At 40.5% G+C, this 22,704-nt stretch overlaps 1 protein-coding gene across 9 annotated transcripts in view; it reads right to left on the reverse strand.

Annotated features, from left to right (window-relative positions):
• Window positions 1–22,704, reverse strand: part of PLXNB2 (plexin B2) — a 245,272-nt gene that overhangs the window by 117,623 nt on the left and 104,945 nt on the right. The window contains exon 1 of one of the 9 annotated variants that reach the window (XM_030448185.1): window positions 7,332–7,430. The exons of 7 other annotated variants lie outside the window; for them this stretch is intronic. The gene's annotated coding sequence lies outside the window, so the exon portion shown is untranslated. Of the gene's footprint in view, window positions 1–5,433; window positions 5,454–7,331; window positions 7,431–22,704 lie in introns of those variants that run through there. One more of the 9 variants, XM_030448193.1, reaches the window with a different exon arrangement.

Genomic DNA, 22,704 nt, shown 5'->3' on the forward strand with positions numbered 1-22,704 from the left:
TCCTCTGACTTTACACTGAGAAATGTAAAAAAATCAGAACTTTCTCATTATTACAACAGTGGCTATGCCTCTTGCTGGCCAGATCAGAAAGCACCACGGCAATCCAGGTTTAAATACCAGGGGTGTCTCATTTGTCCATCAAAACCAAGGAACAAGGCAACTCTGCCTAATTATCAGCAATATAAGAACACTGCCCTACTTCAAATCAGGCATAAGGGCCCTTCTCAACTTCAGTGCTTCTCAGGGAATCAGCCTAGTCCCCCCAACCCCCCTTGCTTCCTCAGTGAGCTGTCTTCCTAATCTGGAATCCTTCAGAGCTGGGAACTGGACCCCCTGCCTTGATTCCCATCATCTGCACCGATTTATGTTAGCAAACCAGGCCAGCTGGCCGCCTGCACACCCAAGGAAGCCCATGCACTCTTGATACTGTGTCCTTTTTTTAAAAAAAAATAATAAATGTCCCCAAACCAAACCCAAAAAAGCACAGTAGTCCAGCACAGCTTTGCCTGCCAGCTTAAAACTTGCTCCCTTCCCTATGAGCTTAACCTACCTGCTGCTGCTGAGCACAGAGACTTCCCTGAGTGTAGTTGTTCTTTGGTGGGCAAAGCCTTCTGCAAATAATTCAAAGGCATTTCTAGGCTGGGGGAAGGGTGACAGCTTATTGTTTCTACTTCACTAGAAAAGATACATATGTTGTGGGTTTTTTTCCTATTAAATAAAAAGAAATCGTTCCAAACTGTGATAGGAGCTGCGTTTGGGCTGATACTGCCCTATCTGCAGGGCAAGTCACAGCAAGTTCTGCAACTGCGGGCTCTGCAAACACTGATTTCACCCCCTCCCCGAGACCTTCACTGACCGCTGCTCCCGGGCAGAGGACGCCGAGTTCACAGCCGCTGCCATAGACAGGGAGCAGCCAGGCAAACACCCTGCTGATCCCATGGCTCGACCACAACTTCAGTCTTTCCTCCAGCTACTACTCTTTTTTTTTTTTTTTTTTTTTTTAAGCCTCTTTCTTTGATGATTACCCAGGGCACAAGCTACGGGAAAAATTGCTTGTTGTTCAGTTCAAACCCTTTTTTTTTTCCACAACCGAAGGAAATGGCATTTTTGGATCCACACGAAGGGAAAAGTAATATTTAAAAAGGAAGTTCCCACACTTCCTCTTCAAACAAATCACTACTGACTGGTTTTGCAATTACTGCCCTACCGTAAAGAGCTGGGGGTGGAAGCATTAAGCATATTATTTCCTTTTAAAGTCACTTGCCTGGAAAAGGCTGTTTCCAGATAGGAAAGTGTTAAACATTCCGGACAAACTGTCAAGTTTTCAGTAACTAATTTACTCTTCCTGTAGGCCTGGAGGAAATCCACAGCTGCCACAAATATTCCTTGCTTGCTTCAATACTGCTCTTTGTGAAATGGATTTTAATGGCCAAGCAAAGTGATCCAAACCGCAGTGTAATTAAAGCTGCTGCAACCGGCTACACGAAAGGCTGGGAAGCACCCTGCACCCTGTCTGCACCCAGGCAGGGTGATGGTGACACTGCGAGCCCTCATCCTCACCATGGCACGATGTGTTGCTGCTGATGGACAGACCCTGTTCTCTGAGAAGACAGCAGCGGTTTGAAAGGATAGAGCTAAGCAGCAGGAGAGGGAGAGAGAGACCCTGCAGCCGGTGCTGGCAATGCCTGTGCTGGCAGTGACCTGTGTTTTCCCTCTGCAGAGGAGATGCTCCAGTCTGAAAAACTCTTTGCTCTTGCCCTGTCTCCATCCCACACCCGGCTATGCAGGTCTGTGTACTACCACTCTGCCACTGCAAACTCACTTGTTTGTTTGTAACACTGCAGTGTTAAAAACCCTGCTGATCCATTGGCAAACTGGGTTTGACAGGCAGGATTTCCCTCTGCATGCAGTGGTTAAAGTCTGAAACACTGGTGTAGGAAGCAGAGAGATTTTTTTGACAATTCAGAGTAAATCAGCTTCCAAGTTGAACTGACATACCTTAATTTCTTCTGTGGTGAGTCAAAGCACTTGTCAGCCTGAAAGGCTGGTAGTCCCCTGATATTGAAATGTCTGTTAGATCCATACCTAGCAAAGGAAGAATAAACTTTTCCCGAAACTCCTATTCAAAGTGTGGGAGGATGGAAAATAAGATCAGCATATCTTGCTGAAAATAGTTCTTGAGATAAAAGGTGACTGCCTTGGCACTAACTTCTCCCACCTCCTTCCCTCCCCTCCCCTCATCAGCCATGCAACGATTAGGAAACTCCCTATCCCTGCTCCACATTTTTACAATTTTTAAAAACACAATTGGATTTGGACATGAATAACCTTTCATCTAAAGAAAATCTTGCACCTCTGAGTTACTAATTTAATCTGGTAGCAGCTGCAAAAAACTAGCTCCATATTTTTGAAGCTAAATCATTGCCAAAGTCTGTTTTCAAGCACCAGCTGCCCAGAATAATGCTAAAGAACTTCCCAAAACAATTATATTTAAATTATTAATTAAAACCACTTGGAATATTATTATTAAAATCAATTAGTTTATGCAAAGAGATCTACAAACCTGAAACAGAGCTACGACGAAAGAAGTTAAGCAGATGATGAATAATTAATACAGCTCTTCATTTGTTTCACCTAGTGTGCCAAGTTGCACAAAAGAAAAGTCATTAATATGAGTGGATCACAGCTAACAGAGAGCATTAAACATTTATAATCACTAAACTGTTTAAGTATAAAGTTTGCAGGGCAGCCTCATCCGAGGTTCATAACAAACCCCACAATTTAGTCCATTTGGATGAAATAAGAGAGGAAAAAAAAGAAAGGCAGATCTGCCTTTAAGGCTTGTTTGCTTTAGGTAAGCAAAGCAAGGTGCTTCTCTGAAACTTCTGTCTTCAGACTTGTGAGTAAAATTCATGAAAGCAGTTGGCCTGACTGCCCTCCTGTTTCTGGAAGTGAAACAACACAGCTTGGCCAATTACCTTCACATGCTTATGAATGCATGTGCTTTTATATCCATGCACACACTTATTCCTCTCAGCCACCAAAAGAAGCATTTTTCTAGTGTGACATGCTACAGGTCCCTTGGCAAAGCACATTTCTTCTTTTAAAAAGTGGGTTTTGGTAAACAATGCACAAATTTCCTAGGTATTACCAGAACTACATACCTCTTATTAAGCAATGCTCCAGTGACATAAGTTGGTGATGTCAAGTGGAAGAACAGAGTAAAACACTTGTTGCTGCACAGTTAAAACTTAGCATGTGTTAATTTAGAACATTGCTTAGCTCAATTATTTGGGTTTGAGTGGGTGGCAGTAGAGTAAAATGCAAGCAAGCAGTCACTGTCCTATCTCTGGTTTGATACTAACTTAGCTTCCATCCTACTTAAACATGTCTCTTCAGCTAAACCTTTACACTATTTCAAATAAAAAGTTGGATTTGCACATGTTTGGTTTTCTTTTCAAAAGGACTTGGAGTATCTCTCCAAAGAAATGCCAGAGATTAAAAAGTATCTGTGGTGAAAGAACATTAATTGCCTTTTAAACTGATTCACAGCAGAGAAGTTAAGAAATGAGGTAGGTGTTTTATCAAAGAGCTTCCTGCATTCTCTGTTACCAGCTCCTCTGCTTGAGGCAACAGCAGGATATTTTCACACTGTGAAAGCACTGACTTTGCAACACGTTTCTTCTCCAAGTGGGAGGTTCACCTGCCTCCCTCAACACACCACATACCATCTCCTTCCCTCATCACGTTACTCTTGCTGCCCTTTTTTTGATCATTTTCCCCCTAGCCTCCTCTACATCTCATCTGCTGAAAACAGAGTACAGCCAGTAACATTACACTTGAATTTTCTACCTCTTGACATGAACTGACTCAAAAAACTAGACAAAACAAGCTGTCCCAATTCTAGACCTTGTCTGTGCACTGATATCAGAATCAAAACCCTTTCTGGTCATGAAAGATACACAGTGCAACTTCCTCCAGGATAAACGATGCAACTTACTCTAAACAAAGCTGAACCAACTGTGTCCTGCAAAGCCTGCCTTGCCTTGCCTTGCCTGGGATTGTCTCGGACACAGACAAAGCAAAGTCATGAAACTCATCTTCAGTTCTGAAGTCAACAGAGAGTCCCATAAGAGTAATATCATTTACCTAGCATTTTTTAATGGCTGCCCTGCCTCTTGGCTAATCCCAAAGCAGTTACAGGGCGTACAGAAGCAGTTTGTCACTGCTGACTTTGGGAGTCTCTGCCCCACGCAGCAGGGCACAGAGCCTTATGGAAACAGGGCTTGGGTTCATACCCAGTGTGAGCCTCCAGACCCCTCCTGCACCGATGAAGTACCCACCCTGCTGAGAACAACAGCAGGGCAGGGCGGTTGGTGCCTGGAACAGGCTTATCTTTTGTACTGCTTAAAAATGGGAAATCAGGTCCAGCCTCCCAGGTTAGCGTTATTTCACTGAGAATGTGAAATATGTACAATCTTGCCAGACGTGCCATTTGCAGAGCTGGGATAAAATCCTGAGACATACGTGGCTTTGCTCCTTTGATCTTTGTGCTTGTATCTCTCCTTACATAAGTGGAGTTTAATTGTCCCCCAGGAATTCACTCTGCAGGGCAAAAAGTACCTCTCAGGGTACTGGAAATGGAGGATAATCCACTTTGGAAACAGCCTATCCTCCTTACAGCCCCTCTTCTTGCTGGGTCAAAATAGACTTCTGAGGCCTGTTTCTGTCCCCTACATCAATATGCATTGCCACCAGCCCCTTAGCACATACTTTTTATATCTTTCAAACAGTCAGAAGTTTTTCGATGAATTTCACTTATTTTCAGTCTCAGGCACAGGCCTCAGCACTAACTAAAAGCAGCACTAACTCACACTGAAGGAAAACCAGAAACACCCTCTGCTCCAGTGTCTGGGCCTCAGTGTCTGTAGAGCTGCACGTAGGATGTGTGCACTGGAAGCAATGGCAGAAAGACAATGCCATGGTCTTACAAGCATGAAACCTTTAACTTTTGTAGCCTGTGCCTAAAAAGCATGGGACATATATGGTCTGGAGCATGCCTGTATACCCTATAGTCGTAAGATGGTCAATTTTGATTGCAGGGTGTAGACAGTAACTGAGTAACTTAAAACAAGTAGTTTTGCCTCTAATTACGGAGCACTATAGTGCAATTGAGAACCTGTGTGAATGTGAGGGTTCCCCCTCTGTAAAGAAGTTGCAGTTTCTCTCAGTAGCCCCTCTCTGCAGAATCAGAATGCTAAGACATTGCTTGTGGTGCAGCCTTGCACCGTAGGACATGCAACACCCCACAGCAACGCTGTCTATAATTGGCACGCCTATCACCCACCCCACCTCTGAACTCACAGAACAAAAGAAAGCATTAATCCACATCTTCAAGAATTCAACAGTCATTTAAGCAAAAGGGTCAGGTACCTAATGGGCTGTCAAGTTCAGGCTGTCTATCCACCCATGTCTTCCCAGCTCCCCCAGTTCCCAGGCCTTGACTGACGGTCCTCGGCAGCTGGGCACTTTGTTTTCCTGCCAAAGCACTAGGAAGGCCTGAGCACAGCAACTGCTTTACACATTTAAGTTGGGATGACATATTCTGGCTTCATTGAAGGAGAGAAGAAATAAAAGCAGCCATGAAAAGGTACACACGAAGGCTTGAAAAATATATTAAGCAGGCTATTTGTTCTTGTATCACTGGCAGACTTTAAATAGAATATAAATATACTTTCAGATGTCTGCATTGTGCTTCTTGATCCAAACATCACTATGACTGCAGTAGTTTTAAGATACCTTATAGCAAGGATAACTGTGTAAATACTGTGAGGCACCAATAAAAGTAGTGTGCATGGCTGTAGACATTTCCCAGATCTTTTCAGCGCTCCTGGTTAAGGAGTGAGTTTGAAAACTGCAGCCTGGAATGCAGAAATATTGCTACAGCTCCCAGAAATTTCCAGGAGGTACACAAAGAGGAGGGAGCCCTTTCCAGATTCGCTGGGACATGGCCTGCTATGCATACTTGCCTTTGAACAGCCTCGTAAAACCAAAACATTTTTTTCCAAACAGATCACAGGTCACGGAAGCTTCCCAAGGGATATATTGGTTACAGATGTTTTCATGTAATAAAATATTCCACTCAACTGCAGTATTTCTAACTGATAATGCTAAAACTAAATTACCCTTGTCTAATGGTTATGTCCCCAATGTACTCCTTAGCATGGTAAACACTGGCCCATTTGTTACAGTTTAGCCAATATAACATTTAATTTTTTATAAAAGCATGCTGCAAAGACAATGTGCTTCAAGGGTTCAGGAACTGCAATGTAAGTTTGAACTCTGCAAAGATATATACTTAGAATTGTAATTTATTCTACAAAGATGCAAAAATCTATCTCAAGTTTCAGCATTATGATATCAATTTGCACTTAAAAGTTACCCCATTTTTTTAAACATTAGTAATTTCTTTAATTATCCAAAGATTTCACTATTGGAATTATGAAAAAAAAATAATTCACTCCTTGTTTGTCTGAATGGTATGGAGCTAATAAATAACATTCCATTTGATTTCCTCCTGGCAGAGTTGTTAGGAAAAGTCATTGTGATGGTATCTCTAAAAATTATTGAGTAGTTCAAAATAATTTTTTTTTAAAAAAGGATAAGAGGGAGAAGGAGGTGACTGTCTGTTTTCAAAATATTTTTACAATATAGCATTAATAGGACAGTTGTGAAAAAGGAAAAAAAAAACATTGGAAAGGATGCTTAACAAGTCTTCTACCATAACAGGGAGCCTTCCTGAAATCAGGGAAAACCATGCTGTTGCATTGTACTGGGTCTCTATGAAAACTAATACCTCCACATTTTTATTTAAAATATTAGAGCTTGAAACACCCATTCTGCTTTGCTTTCTGTATTGGATAATGGAGATCAGCCCTGCTTGGATTTCAAATGTTGCCATCAAGAACAATGGAACATAGTTACTCTTGCTATGTTATCACTGTTCTGACATTTACTCTTCAAGGATAAAGTCAACCAGTTTTAATTAAGTTTTAGGAAGATTGGAAACATAGCAGAAGCAGAGCATTCTCTGAGGGAGAGATGTAAGCTACTTCAGCACAACTGGCACTATACCAGAAGCAAATCTTGTCCACTTGTAAGAAAATGTGGAAGTCAGTAAAACTTGGAGCTGTTTTAGACTGGATCAAGTAAGAGTTACTCTCCAAAGTCTACACACCCACAATCCCAGTATTCACTACATTAATGATGATATTCAATGCTTAACATTAGTAAAATATAGTATTCTTCCTGAGCTAGCTGTGATCACTAACCTTGATAAGCAATTTTTTTGAGCCATCCAACTCAAATTTATGCTTGGTAAAGTAAGTCAACATCACTTGGCATTGCTGGGATGATCAGAGGCACGCTCTGAAGACTCACTACAGAGGGGAAAAATTGAAGGAAGAATTAACCCCCACCCCAACTGAAACGATAAGTCAGTCTCGAGCAAATCACACAGGAAAATTATCACGGAGATGCTTCCTAGGTATAACAGGGGTGAATGTGACTTAAATGGCTACTCAGCGTTTGGAAGAGATGGACTTTGCTTGGTTACAAGCAATGTGCCAGGTAAATTTTATCCAGCAGATGCCCTGCCAGTCTGCCTATCACTCTACTTATCATCATCATATTTGATTAGCTGTATATTTATTCTGGGGATGATGTTCTAATTAAGATTGCCAGCACGCACAGGAGGCAGTAACACTTCTGTGATGGCTCTGGCATTCAGGAAGGAGTCACGCAGCACATGAAACACTAAGCAACAGCCATGCTCTCATGGCTAAGGATAGCATCCAGAAGAGGAATGAGGTACTGCACTGTGATCAGTCACTCGGTTTCTGCAAAATGTGCAATCCAGTTTTTCTAAGCAGACACATTCACACAGAAAATAGAAGCCAAATCTGCTGATATTTGAAAATTTTTAATTGCTTTAACAGTTTTTAGGGTGGTATGACTCAGCAGCAATAAGAGCAGTGGTTGCCGCGCATCAGTGACTTGAAAACACATGATGAGTCTTGCAAACTCAAATTCTCCTTTTCTCTTCCCTTAAACAGCCTCTGGCATGGTAACCACCAGCAATGTGCAGATATAACTCCTTTGAGATTCAGCACACTGGGGAAAAGAACCAGCTTTTTGGAATCCAAATCACCTGGGCACAGCAGGAGATGTGATCTGCCAGGGATGCCCTCGGAGCTATGTTCCTGTTGGTCAGCAGGACACTGCCCATCAAGTACCAGCTACACAGGGCCTTCCACAGCTACCCTTTTCCCCTCATTATTTTTGCTGTCTGCCATAAAAAAACTCACCTAGCTGATGTTACTCCCTAGGAAGCAAATCCCTATTTATTTTAGCAATGCATAACGTGGGTAGCAGCAAAAAGCACAAAGACACCAGCCTCGAATCTCTAGAGGAGGGAGGTGTAAGCAAAGCAAAACTCATGAGAGATTTTGCAAGTCCTGACACACATATGAAAATATATTTTGCAGGGTTAGAAATTATTAATTTGAATTAATTTTTGGTATGTGTTGTGATATTTGTCTTGCTCTGGTTGCTTAAGGATAGCACCCAGAAAGCATAGCTAAGAATCCAAACAGTGTAATTTGTTGCTCATTTGCTTCCCTTCTCTGACCTCTTTATCTACAGAGTCAATATCATACCCAAAACCACACACTGGTTTCCCTGAATGTTTTATTTTTCAAGTAAATGCCTAATTAACTCACTCTCTATTTTAAACCCTCACATGCAGCAAAATGCCCCAATTAAAAATGGAATGTCTACTAATTTAAGCCCAAAGGTTCACTTAAGTCAAGTTTCATGAATCCTAAAAATAGAAATGCATTCATAATTTTTCCTCATTTTAATTGGGCTTTTTTTCCTTGAATTTAAATATCCCTCTGCAGTCTCTTCAACTGCATTGCAGTAGTAGGAACCTCATGCACAACACCAGAATTGTAAGATGAAAGATGACTTGCCTGTCTGAATCTTCCACTCAGGAATGTAAAGTGGAGGCAGGCATCCCACAAAACAGAGCTGTTGCAAATTAAACAGGAGCGACTTCAGAAATATGAGGCTCCCAGAATGAAATGAAACTTCTGGTTGATTTGTGCAGAGAGAAATCTTGGTCCTTCTCTAACCCATCATCACCATAAGAGGTGGAAGAAAACACCATTGTGGCACTCAAGGTGAAGGTGATGTGACTAATGGTACATACAGCAGCCAGACTAAGGGCAAGCCGGTTCAGAGCAAGCTGAAAAATATGCTCTACAGGGCTCTTTGAATTATATTACTCATAGCAGTCATAGAATACAAGGTCATGCTTCTTCAAATATAGGTTAAACTTCTAAGGTGGTGAACTAATCTGAAAAGCAACAACTTGCAGAATGACTTCAGGGCCATGGTAAGCCACAGCTCTGGCAGGGATGTAGTGGCTAAAATGATTAATGAGATCTCTCAATACATGAGCTAGGGGAAGACACACAGCAGAAAACATCATTATAGCACTGCAGAGGAACCCTACTGAAGAGTTGAAGCTGAGGTTATCCAGGGCAAGAGGGTAGTAAGCAAAACAATGCTAAGTGGTACTCATGGACCTGCTGGTTGCCTTGCCTATGCTGAAGCAGAGCTTCCATTACTGCTGGCAGAAGTGATGATGGAAGAAGATGCAGGAACCACCTCTTCCTAGCCCTGGCAACACTCCTTCTTTTCCTCCTCATTTCCACAGTGGTGTAACTTCAGGGTGGACTCATTTTACCCTCAGTCCTGCAGCAGCAAAAATTTGGTTTCTCTTATGTTGCTGAGATGCCTGGGTCTGGTTCTGTCACTTCATACAGCATTACTGAGATGATTACAAGCATGCATGGCCATGTCTGGCATCCAGACTGCACAGAAGACATTGACAAATGGGAAAAGATTCAGGATGGAGCTGCAAGAAGGACTCAGTCAGGAAAGAAACACCCTAAAGCAAGAGCCAGAAGTAGTTCAGTCTGTTTAATTTCACAAAGAGAAAGTTCGGAATGGCTTGATCACAGTCCATAAATACTTACATTAGTGAGAGATTTAAGGGCATAACAAGACACAGCTGAAAAATGAAACTTTGAGGCAAAATTCAGACTAAAAATGAGAGGGAAGTGTTAGAATTTAATGCTATTAAGTCACTGGAACTTTTTACATTCGCATGCAGCGAATTTGTCATCACCTAAAGTCTTTTGAAAATTGAGGTTGGATGTCTTTTTAAAATTATATTATCTAGCTCAAGCAGAACTTGCAGATTGAGTGAAGCAGTGAATTTGTACAAGTATATAATACTATAGCTGAGCAACTTAGATCATCATAATGTTATGAAACCCATAAGCATGTATTTATTTCTTGAATGGGTCTACAAAATCAATTTTTTTCCTGTATCTGCTTTAATGAATACACTGGCTTTTATGAACCCAATCTGAACTTCTAACTTCAACCTTCTGCTGTAGAAGTCTGACTTCAGACACTGTGAAAATACAATTCAGATACCTGAGACTGAGTGCAAGTAAATGCAGTGAATTTGAAGACAAGATGGCATCTGTGATCTTTCAAGCAGCACCCCTAATCTAGGAGCTTGAAAGCACTGGCATGCTTCCCAGGGGCATTTCCAAGCAACCTTGGATCATTCCAGTTTGTGAAATTAGATGGAGGGCAGGGCCTTACCAGCCTTGACCCCGACCAACCTTGTTATACTAAGCAGGACAGGACAGAAAATATCTAGGTACTTAAAGACGTGCTATCCACCAAACAGGTAGAAAGTTTCACCAGGACTGCAGCACAGAAGAATCGGGCAAAGCAGGATACCTTAGATATAACCAGGTTTTATTTAAATCCTAGACCTTTCAAATCCACTGCAAAATTACCACTCACTTTAGTTTAATATGGGTATTAGCATCTCAGGAGTGCTATTATGCAATGGCAGCATTTCCTAGCAGTCAGTGAGCTTTAGGAATGATGAATTTATGTGAACAAGAGACAGACTCAAAAAAGCACATTCTCCCCTCTGGTTCTGAATTGTTTGCAAATCCATAGTCCCTGCTTTTCTCTACCACCATAAGAGGCATTTACTGTTTTTATGAACTCAGGATGGAAAAATATTAATCAGAAACAGCAGCCACGATTTCTTTTTCTTCTCAAATCTGTGTGGCATTATGTATAATTACATAAATAACTGGAATGGCAGAAACAGACAATTGCTGGCTTTGTATGGGTATTGGAAAAGATTATACTGTTTTTAGCATGCCTCTCAAATAATGGGTATCTTCCAAGTCTACTGTCAAGGACTGCTTGCTGCTTTAATGCTCATATGAAAATAATCTTGTAAAAATACTGAAAGAGGGTCTTTCTACATACTTTCTGCCTGGAAAGATTACTTAAATAAACGGTTTAACCTGGTATTGACCTAAAACCTAGTTACATAAATGTTTTAAAAATTACTTATCTAACTTGAGTAGATAAAAGTAATCTAGTGTAGTCAAGGATAATACAGGAAGTCCCTTCATGATGGGTGCATTCTCTGCAGCCTCTATCAGCATATTTTTCTTCCATCAAAGAACATAAAAATAGTAAGGACTGGACAAAGACAGATACATGTAAGTGAAGAGTGAAAACCGCTAGAGAGCTCTTAAAAACACAACCTCAACTATTTTTTTTTCCTCAGTTTTTCTATTGTACACATTGGTATACCTGCTTTTTAAAAGCAAAGTAGCATTTACAGAGGCCACACAGAAGTTGAATATGGAGGATGTGTCTACCAACACCTGAGCTGACATCATCCTGAAGTCAACAAAAACAAACGCATAGAACACTTGCAACAAATTGTTTAAAACCGAGACAAATTATAGCCAGTTCAGCATGGATGTGCTAGAGATACAAAGTGTTACAGCCATCCCATTACAGTGTGGACAAAGAGGACAGCATGTTTTACTGAGCCTGACAAAGGCTATCCTGGGGTGGTATGAAGCAGTTCCAGCTACCAAAAGTCCCTGCTCTTTAATAGCCAGGGTTTGTTGGCAGTGAGAATGGCTCCATTCGGTGGTGTGTAACGAGAAGAGCCTCCCGGGCATCTCAGCCCACCTCCCCTGCAATCAGGGAGGTGATGCCAGATGCAAGTTTGGAAGTCTTCAGCATTTTGTCTGACAGCATAAATGTTATGTTTTTTCATGAACCGAACCAGTCATCTGCTCTGCTGCACACTTTCACCACCTGCTTCTGTCGGGCATGTAGGATGGGATGTTGTGTTCCAGTGACTGGAACTGGAGTGTATGTGAGGCTCTACCTGCTATGTTATCCAAACCTTGAGGTTGTTTGTTGGATTTTGGTTTTTTGGCTTTTTGTTTGTTTTTATTGTCTTGTTTTTGCCCCCAAACAAATCACATTTTCAGCATTTCCCTTTTTCCCTTTAAGAAAACAACACCTTTTCTACAGACCCCAACACCAGCCATGTGTCCCACAGAAACATGCTGGGCATGGTTAGGATGTTGTTAGCACTGTCCATGCAACTCCAAAGGGCTGCAGCTGTCCCAGAAGCTGCTTCCTGGCTGTATACCTGCCCAAATGCAGCAGTGCTTAAGGCTAAGGCCAAATATTCCATTTTTTCCATACATGCTGAGAGTTTTCATTTCTACTTCCTTAAGGAGGGTACTATTTTTTTAAAAAAAGCTCATTAATAAATTCATAATCTCACCAGACACATATATTTCCGCCTCCTGAAGTGTTAAAAGAAAAAACAAACCGGCTCTTGATACTTCTGTCAATAAAGAACACACTCAGGATCAAAGGAATAAAAATGCTAATTATGGTGCACTTTGTAACACCTCTCTCCCGAGCCAAGTGCTCTGATTAAGTTAACCATCATGCTAATTATAACAGCATTTAGCACAGCTGGGGCCAAAGAAAAGCCACCTTCTAGGAGAGCTGGTTACCAGCCTCAGAAAGAGATCAAGCATATTTATACCCTAAGAGAAGCTTGCCTACAATTGACAGAATAGCCACTTCTTGTTTAAAATATTTAAACCCATGAAACTACCATTCAGTTTCTTTTTACCATTTAGGAAAAATATTTGTTGACATTTAAAATAAATTTCATTGGGGTGGTTTGGTTTCTTTATTAGGGTTTTGATTTTGTTTGTTTGTTGGGGTTTTTGGTTTTTTGTTTTTTTTTGTTTCTTTTTTGGGGGAGGGGGGGTCGGTCATGACACAAAAAAGCCTATTTCCTAGAAATTAAGTTACTGGCTTGTAAAGGAACACACAGCAGGATAAAACATCTTTCCAGTTTAAAGGGGAGCACACTCTTCTGCCTTTTCTCAGTCAATACCATGCAGCTGTGAAGTATGTTGATGAGGAGAGAGGAAGGACACCATACTCTTTAATTTAATTTAAAATGGAACGAAGGAGCATGCAATTACTGGCAAAACCATCCACCACATTTCAGCAGCACATTTGGATGGGTAATGGGGGTGATAACACCTGTGAAAAATGACAGCTGACTCTAAGTAAAAGTGAATCCTCCCCACCAATTCCATGGAGGAGGGGAGAAAAATATAATAAATCAATAAATCCCCCTGAAGCTCAGAAAATTGTACCTTCAGCGGATCTCCAACCCTTGTTGCACATAGCGTAATTGGAAGAGCTTTTCAAATGGTTCTATATTTATAAAAATATCTGCCATTCATCACTTCATTCTTCGAAGAGCTCATCAGTGTTTACTGGCCATACCTCCCAGTGCACCTGGTTGGAGAATAAGCACTACTTGCAGCAAAGCAGCTAAAAGACAAGAAAATTACCTTCAGTTGAGTATCACTCCTCAAAATGGCTGTTTTGTACATACTCAAGTCTCCCTGAGACTTGGACTAGTAGCAGATGAGCAGACTGTTTTTTCAACATAAATTCAATAATTAACTCTGAACCAAACAAGTCATCTAAGCACAATGATGCAACTAATGCTCCTGAGTGGATATGTACTTTCCAAATTCCAGGTGTGTTCAGTGAACTTCTGTTTCACTGCACAGATACAGCAACCACTGACACTCTTGTTGTGGGGTGCCTTCCCATTCACTTCTCATATATTGCATTTGCTCACTTAATTACACACATATATTTTGAAATATAGCATCAATTAATGTAAACTCACAATATTTACCTAAATTCCTTACTTCTTTGATAGGCAAGTAGAGATTTAAGTGGCTTTAATCCACTACCTGGGCTGAGGAGCTTATTACTGCACTGGTTTGGAAGGGAGAAAGGAGAATAGACTGTTTCAAAGTGAAACCCCAAAATATTGTCTGAACTGTTTGAGAAGGCAGAAACCTGGGAACAGCACCTCTTGAAAGAGTGAAGCCTACTGATATCATGTGACCAATATCATTATCAAGAAAACAAGTATCATGACACCACACAGTACTCAATCTCTTGGAGAAAAGTCAGCACTATTTCAGGGGTCTGTGAACAAAGCTTAGAGCTGTCCGTAAGGGATTTCAGTCTGTCACACACTTGAATAGAAATACAGAAATACAATGTAAATTAGGGCATTTGAATCCTCTGCTTTCTCACTGACATTCATGAATGCATGATGGATGTGTGACCACATAATTGTTTATAACCCTTTCTGCCTTCCTGGCAGGCAAAGCTCTTTCTAGATGTGCTCCTTCACTCCAGCACCTTCATCTCCCAGTTCCTCCCTCTCTCAGCTGCTAATTGGCAGTGACCAAGCCCTGTGGAAGGAATCAGGGTATTATAGGGTGTAAGCAGAGACTGCAGCTGGCTGGTGAAGAGTGAGGCACAGGACTGGGTATTTTGCTGTTAGGGTACTACTCACTGCTGCCTACTTTTAGGGTGATGATGCTGCTTCATATTGTGTGTATCTACCACTGCTTAGGTAAGCCCAAATATTAATTCTCACTCACTTTTTGATTTAATGCCAAATTAATTTTCCCACTATGCATGCGTACTTCCAGGACAGGTGGAGAAAAAATTATGCATCGGATACTCATGTACCACGGTGATGTGCATAAAAGGGAAAAAATGATGGAATAACAGAGGAAGCAGAAGAGTAAATTGCATATTATAACATTAAGACAGACAGTTTTTAAGTCCTTGGATGGATATTTGCATTGCCTACATCCAGAATGTTCAGTACAGCTCACATCTTGCTGTTACCTCTCCTATAACCCATTCCAAAGCACCAATAACATCAGTAGAAAATGCAACACAAGCTAAGCAGATCTGTCCAATTTCTTTTTCCCAAACGCTACTACAACATGTTTTTGACTGAGAAAGGAATGTTACTATAAAAACCAACGCTGCTATATACCATCTAATTATCTCTGTTTATCATAAAGTAATCAGGGGAGCTATTAAAGCATGGCCACCAAAATATTTGGATATGGCTGAAGTTTAGAATATTAGTAACACAATCTTTAACTCTTGAAATAATATCAGCTAATGGTAAGTGCTTTCACTTGGGAGTTAAACATTTAATGTAAAAAGGTGATGTTTGACAAATTGAAAGTAATTTCACGTTGAAGTAAATTAAATTAATTTCCCAGATGTTGCTATAAGCAGAGGGTCAAGGAGGTGAAATGAAAGTCATTGCTGGTACATTCAGATGCTTTACTATAAAGTTCCCAGCAAGGAAACACTTCAGAAGAAAATTGTGATAAAAGGAGAAATCAGAGGTGGGAAGTTTACAGCTCCACTGATGGTCTTCATCAGAGCATCTTGTGGCTCTGGATTGTTTCACAGGGAGTGGTGCACATTTGTGTAGGGCAAGTGCTGTGTAAGCACTAGAGTGCAATCAGTCTTTTTTCAAAAGGTGTTGTTGGGTAGTCAGAAAGAGCTGCTCCTCACTCCCAAGTGAGGTGAAAGAAGATGAAAAGCAAGATTTGCAGGCCTATTTTTAATACTAATTTCTTTTCAGTACTTTGCTGTGGCAGATCTCAAAGTACACCCAGGGTTTGGAAATCCCAACCTCTCCCTTTAAAACAGGTTTTCAAGTACAGAGAAATGTGTATAATTGACTTGGGCAAATGTCAAAAGCTAGCAGCATCCTTGCATGAAAACCCTCAGGGATACTTTTCCTTGCTTTCTTACACAATTATTGCCACTCTGCTTGAATAGCATCTTCTACCATACTCCAAACTAAGCTAGCTCCCATTTATAACTAGACCCCAGAGAAGCCTGGATGCTCACCTCTCCCCTCTGTCAGTTGCACAGGGAAGCCCCCACATCAGATGCACAAGCACAGCACTGCCTACTGACCAGCCAAGGGTCTTCCTCCTCTGAGGTGAGAATTTATTTGTTATACTCTCTGTACTTCTGCCATCCAGCTCTTAATCTAGATTCCTGGAGGTGTTTGGGTTACTGTTCCCTTTAAATGCTGGAGATGTGGAAAAAATAAAACCTTCCTTATTTTACTCCACTCTTCAGTATGGATTCACAAGACCTGTTCACATCAGAATAATTAAGCTGTCTACACTCACCTGTTTCATTACTGTACCCATTACATTTTCCTAAGCTCACACCCCCCCTTTTTTTTATTACCCAATAAATTAGGAAAAAGTATTATCTTAAAAACAGTGATTATGCCATGTTCATCCTCTTACTAGGATTACTTATTTTCTACAGTTTACTTCGAAATCTGCTTGAAAGCACAACAGATGTCAACTTTTCATGCTAGACTAACAAAAAACATCTATTCCATTCTCATCTGCTGACCAAGGCAATATCTCAGAGGGAAAAAACAAACAAACAAAAAACCCCCAACAAAACACAATGAAAAACAAACACAAAAACCAAACCAAACAAAAAACCCCACACAAACTTGAAAAGCTGAGAAGTACGAGGGAGTCCAATATCTAGAAGAAAAAAAACACTCTAGGCTTTAATGGAATACCACTGAGGAAGTAATATTATAAAATCCCAAAGTAAAACCATCTTTGATAGCCATGTAAAAAATGTTAGTATTTTGGCTAGGCAGTTTCTGCTGTAACAACAACTTCAGATTCTTGGGACTTAGCAATTTTACTTACTTTAACATTTGAAAGACAGTAACTTTATAGATTTGATAGCTACAGATACAGCATAATAAATTAGATTCTAAATTTTAGATATTTATTTCAAAATGTTTTGGTAGGCAGGTTGACAGAATGCTCTATAAATACTTTTTCTATGCTTCACACTGCCTTTCTTTGTTTCTGTCCAGTGGTGTAACAGCAACAGTTGGAATATTGTATCCCCCCTCTAAATGCAAGAAAAAACAATTCTGCCATTTTAAAAATATATCAGGCAGTGAGAGAAAACTATTCCAAAGGAAGCCTTCACCAACACCTCCAACTCCATAAATATCAGCAATCCTGGCTAGTATTGCAGGCCTCTCCTGTGAGACCCAGCTGCAGGCCAATACTCATTTGTTTCACATTGCTCAAGCATAAACAGGAATTACTGGGGTTTGCAGCTAACCGTATCACACAGAAGCAGAGCACTTCAGTGGGCCACAAAGGGATGGAAGGAAGCAGCCAAAAAAACCTCCATTCTCAAGAAGGGCAAGGAAGGTGAAGATTTCAGGAACATGTTTCATAACAAAAGATCCAAAATTTATCCAAATTTTGAGAGTAGCCACTTTGGCTCACTTCGTAAGAAAGAAAAGCTGAACAAGTAACTGGCTACACCATCTCTTTGCTATTCTCTCTTAATGTATTTTGTCAGTGAAAGAAACCATGGTGTTTCCAAATATCTCATTCCAGTGCAGCACCTCAGTATAGCAGACACAGTACATTTTCTCTAACACAACTGAAGCTGAAAAAAAAGAAGGGTTTTTGAACAGAAGGAACACACAGAGACATGCAGAAAAAAAAGTAAAACAGTAGACAACAAGCCCCCTAAAACATTCTACAAAGCTCATTTTGTTATTATCAAAGTGTACAACACGTGTTGCAAGGGTGATTCACTCTTAGTGATAGTTCGAAGTTAAACTCAACAAAGTTAAACCAGATAAGAAAATAATCACTGTGGCCATCTTAAAGCTCTTAAACAGAAACACACCCCACACTCACCCATTTAAGATAATGGCATTACTGCACAGTCTCCTCCTCACTGTCATGATTTAGGAAAGGAAAAAAAATCCCAAAGGAGGACAGCACTGAGCAAAACTGAAACTCATAACTACATTTTCTTTATATAAAGACTCTCTTTGGCTTGGGTGCAGATGCATTCCCTTTCAGCTGCTGAGCATATCACCATGCTGAATGACAAGGTGACCTTGTCTTGGTGAAAGAAAAAAAGAAAATTTTTGTTTCAGGTACCAAGACCTCTAAATGCATTTTCTTGCTTTTGCTAGGCTATACAAAGTTCAGAGACATAGAGGAAGGACATTAGTTTCAGGTAAAAGAAAGAAGAGGGAAAGAAAGAACAAAAAATTTTAGACTTCAGTGAAAATTTTCATCTGGACAAACAAGAGACTCATTTTTACCTCCAAAAAGGTTAAGGTCACCAGACTGGCACTCACAGTTTCTTACCACAGGGACAAAAGAATAGACCACAAAGCCAGTAGCCCAAGAATCACAATTGGCAGCTGGCTTGAAAATGCTCAAGTTCAATTGACGATGAAGAATGAATTACCCTTATGTTTGAACAAAGAAAAACTCAACCTGATCTCACCAGGCCAGAAGCACAACCACATTCCAGGCACGATGTGTGACAGCACACAGAAAGGAGTTTCAATTTATTCTGCACATTTGAGCACACACAAAAGCCTATATCGTTCTCACTAAAATGAAAGATATCTCCAGACTTCTAAAAGAGCATACAGTGATATAGGTTCTTACTCTCTCTCATGCAAGAGAGATAACTAACCCTCCAGTTAGTTGTGCATCTTCCTGGATCTAGGATTTAAGTCAGCCATACTATTTTCATATCTATAAACAACCACCAGTGGATCAAAGATCTTCCCTTACTCCTTTCATTCTCTTTGTTGTTTTTTTTTAAATGGAAATTTCTTTGACAAAGAACAACAAAGCAGTCTCTTTGAAAGAAAGAGTACTGCAGATACACACCACTTTCAGCAACGATATTCAGATGCAACTCTGCACAATTTCCTGAGATTAGCTTAACAATGTTCTCAAAAAAGAGCTATAAACCTTTCATGAAGGGTAGCTTTAGTGGTGGGTGAGGTTTAACAAGCTCATTCATTAATGATCAGTGTCTTTGGGGTGCTCCTTTGGTGGGCCTTCCAGGAGCAGGTGTTTCTACCCAATCTTTTCTCCCTGCTTTACACAGTGTCTGGCACCTTCGCCTCGCGAACCAGACCAGCCAGTGAGCTGGGCTCATCCACCAGACCATGCTGAAAGGAGAATTATGCACTATCGAGGAAAAAGAACAGAATATCTGACAAAAAGAATTTGTGGGATTGCCTTTTTCCTGCATTCATAAACTTGCTCTTATGTGTGAAAAAGTGATTGCGTGTAACTATGTGCGAGGCAAACGCAGTGTGAGATGTTGCATCTGGACTGCGTGTAGGACCAACCCAAGCAAACAGTGCTGAAAAAAGAGCTCTAAGGACAATTGAGGAGAATATGTATTTAATATCAATTAAAACAAGACACAGAGGAGTGAGAAGAGGGCTACAATTAACAAGGTCTAATGTGATCACTTCACTTTGGTGCCCACCCATGAAAGGTTTCCTAGCTGAAGCATCACAATGCCTCACAAAGGCTGCTGTGCCGCATCTGAGAGAGAGAGACCATCAAAATACATTTTGGAATATTGTGCAAATGAGTCACAAGGGGCTGAGAGACAGTAGGAACCCAAGAATACAATGAATTAAACATAACTAAAGTGCACACAACGGAAATCAAAGAACAGTCCATTTGCATCAGCTGTAGGTGTTTATGGAAGAAAATTATGTCAATGTTTGTCATGTTACAGGAAGCATTCTGGATTGATTCGTAATTAAAAGGGAAGCTTAATGCATACAGCTACTTTAAAATTACGTAGTTACAATTTAGGCAAACTATTGTTTGAATTTAATTAAAAGCCAGCAATTTTATTACATTGTACACAGTATGAATCTTGAACAAAACCCTATGAAATTAAATTAAAACTTTGTTTTTTCATTCTACTTCCCTCCAGCAAGCTTAATTCAAATGCTATTACTAGGGTTTTGCTGACATATCATCTAAAGGCAGGACAGAAAGGACTGAAAAGAAGGTTTGGCAAGAAGGATAATTAACCCTACTTGTCAGAAGGTACTAAGAACTGCATTCCTAAATATTAAAGAGAAAATTAACTTAGTAACAAATTTCAGGGGGAAGCAGTTTAGTGTGTGCAGCCTGCAACAAAATAATTAAGAACCAAACATCCTATAATAGTATGGGTACTCACTTGAACGATTTCAATGGGCAGTTTTTGTTTCTCTGAAAGAAAGATAAGTATCTTAACTCTTCATTGGCACTTTTGTGATGTATAAGTCTGAAGAAAAATCCATAAATAAAAGTGAAAGGAAACACATAGCTAGAATTTGTCTTACCACTTAAAACATTCATTTTCATTAGGAAAGCCAGAAGTGATACCAGTGGCCAAATCACCTCTCATTAACTCCAGAAAATTCTTTTGCAAAGTAAGAGTGCCCTTGTGAGTGACAAAGACACATTAGATCTCTCCTCTGGAGTTACATATGAACTGTACACTCCAGTGATGCTGTAAGAAATCTATACTCTAAAACACAATCCACCACAGCCAAAGGCCCATCTTGCAGCAAAACAAACCCAAAACTGGAAAACAGAGCAGCAAGTGTTACCTAGCAAATGAACTACCTGATAAAGGACAAATACTAAGATACTGTTCTGACTACAGCAACACAGTTCTGTCCTGGAAGCTGACACCTGCCTCGATCACTTCTACAGCCTTCACCTCCATCATGTAGCACAGTACAAAAGCAAGTTGCATTCCACACAAGGTAGCCTTTTTTTGGGGGTGTTTCGTTGTTGGGTTTTTTTGTGTTGTTTTTTTGTTGGTTTTGGTTTTGGGTTTTTTTTAATGAAAGACACAGCATTGCTTTGTCTTCCCCTAGCAAATAGCTCTGAGCTGGAATGCAGAATAAATGTCTCAAAGACTCCTGTGTGCTGGAGGGCTCAGCAAAACCCCAGCAGTCTCAATATAATCCAGATGTGTCACAACAAGTTTTGGGTGGAGAAATGTGTTTGCTCAGGGAATGAGAGAGCTCAGGAGACACAGCCTCTTACAATACAGACACAGTAGCAATCAAGGAAGGCAGGAGTAGGCTCAGCAAAAACTTGCCCACAGAAAGACTGATGCCAGCTTTCTCTGAAGCACCACCACCATTCATTCTTCAGTACTTTAACAGGGCCCTGATGAGATATGTGCAGCATTTAGTTTGCATTAAATACATGTTCTTCCAGAACAGTGCAGAGCCAAGAGCCCCAGAGAACTTGAAGCTTCTCTGTGAGTCAAGAGGGATAAAGCTCGTGCTGATTTTGCTAGGAAAATCTGGAGTATCCTAGGCTGACTATGATCTTCAAGCTGTTGTGTCTTCCTCAAAACCACAGCATGGAAGCCAAATGTAACCCTGGGTAGATACATCTCACTAGCTACATATAATTCAGAATTTTTCTCTTATGACATAGATGTACAAAGCACTTAAAGAACACATACCTGCCCCAACCGCTCCAAGAATCTCATCTAGCCATAATTAGGAGTAGGCAAGTATTTAGGGAAATTAGTCATTAGGTTGCAAATTCAGACTCCACTCTCTCAGCTACAAGCCTCCTTTTGGTTTAGCTTACTCAATTTTTTTCTTCCTTTTGTGTTGAAAGGGCATAGGAATCATGCAGTAGCAGACATTTGGGAGTCTCTGCACAGATTATCCCAAATAAATAGTTTTGTTAGGTGGCATTGTAGGAAGAAAATCTTTGGAAGTCAAGGGTATAGATAGATGTTAGGAAAGAAAGAGGAAGAGAGCAGGGAAAAAGAAACAAATTTTTCTCCTCCCCCCACCTACTAGTTTTGAATTTTAAATTAATACCCAAATGTGCTCCCTTCCAGACAGTGCAATAAGCACCACCTGTAGCAGGCAATCTCTCCTTCCAAAAACTCTCTGCTCTCATTTCAGGCTCAAAACATGGAGAACAGGCAATTAGCAAATGAGAACCTCCATCTAAAGGCAAGTATATTAAAAATTGTGCTGTCATATGATGTAAATACACAACTACAGTAATGTCAATCAAGATGCTAAGTGAAAACTACTTCTCTGCTTAGTTGCAGGCTGAACTTGACTTTCTTGTCTATCAGCTCAGCAGTACTGCATCATTCCTCTTCTTTTTTGCATAAAAGGGAAACTCACAAAAACATTAGGAAGATCCTGGACATTTCTGCGAGAGACCTGTGGTTTCCCATAAGATCCAAAGCCCACCTATGGGGTTCATATGTGCTGTAGTAATGGCAGCCGTAGCATGAGCTTGAGCAATGCTCTGCTGCTGGCCAGGATTCCTCAGCTGACTCAGTCTGGGGCAGGTCGTAAAATGTAGGAGAGTCCACATGGTGACAGTCAGAGCTTAAAAAAATGCAAGTATAGCTGTGCTGGGTTATTGCTAGGTAAGTGTCAAATGGTGA

This window comes from Calypte anna, chromosome 1, assembly GCF_003957555.1.
Source record: "Calypte anna isolate BGI_N300 chromosome 1, bCalAnn1_v1.p, whole genome shotgun sequence".
Taxonomy (NCBI): domain Eukaryota; kingdom Metazoa; phylum Chordata; class Aves; order Apodiformes; family Trochilidae; genus Calypte; species Calypte anna.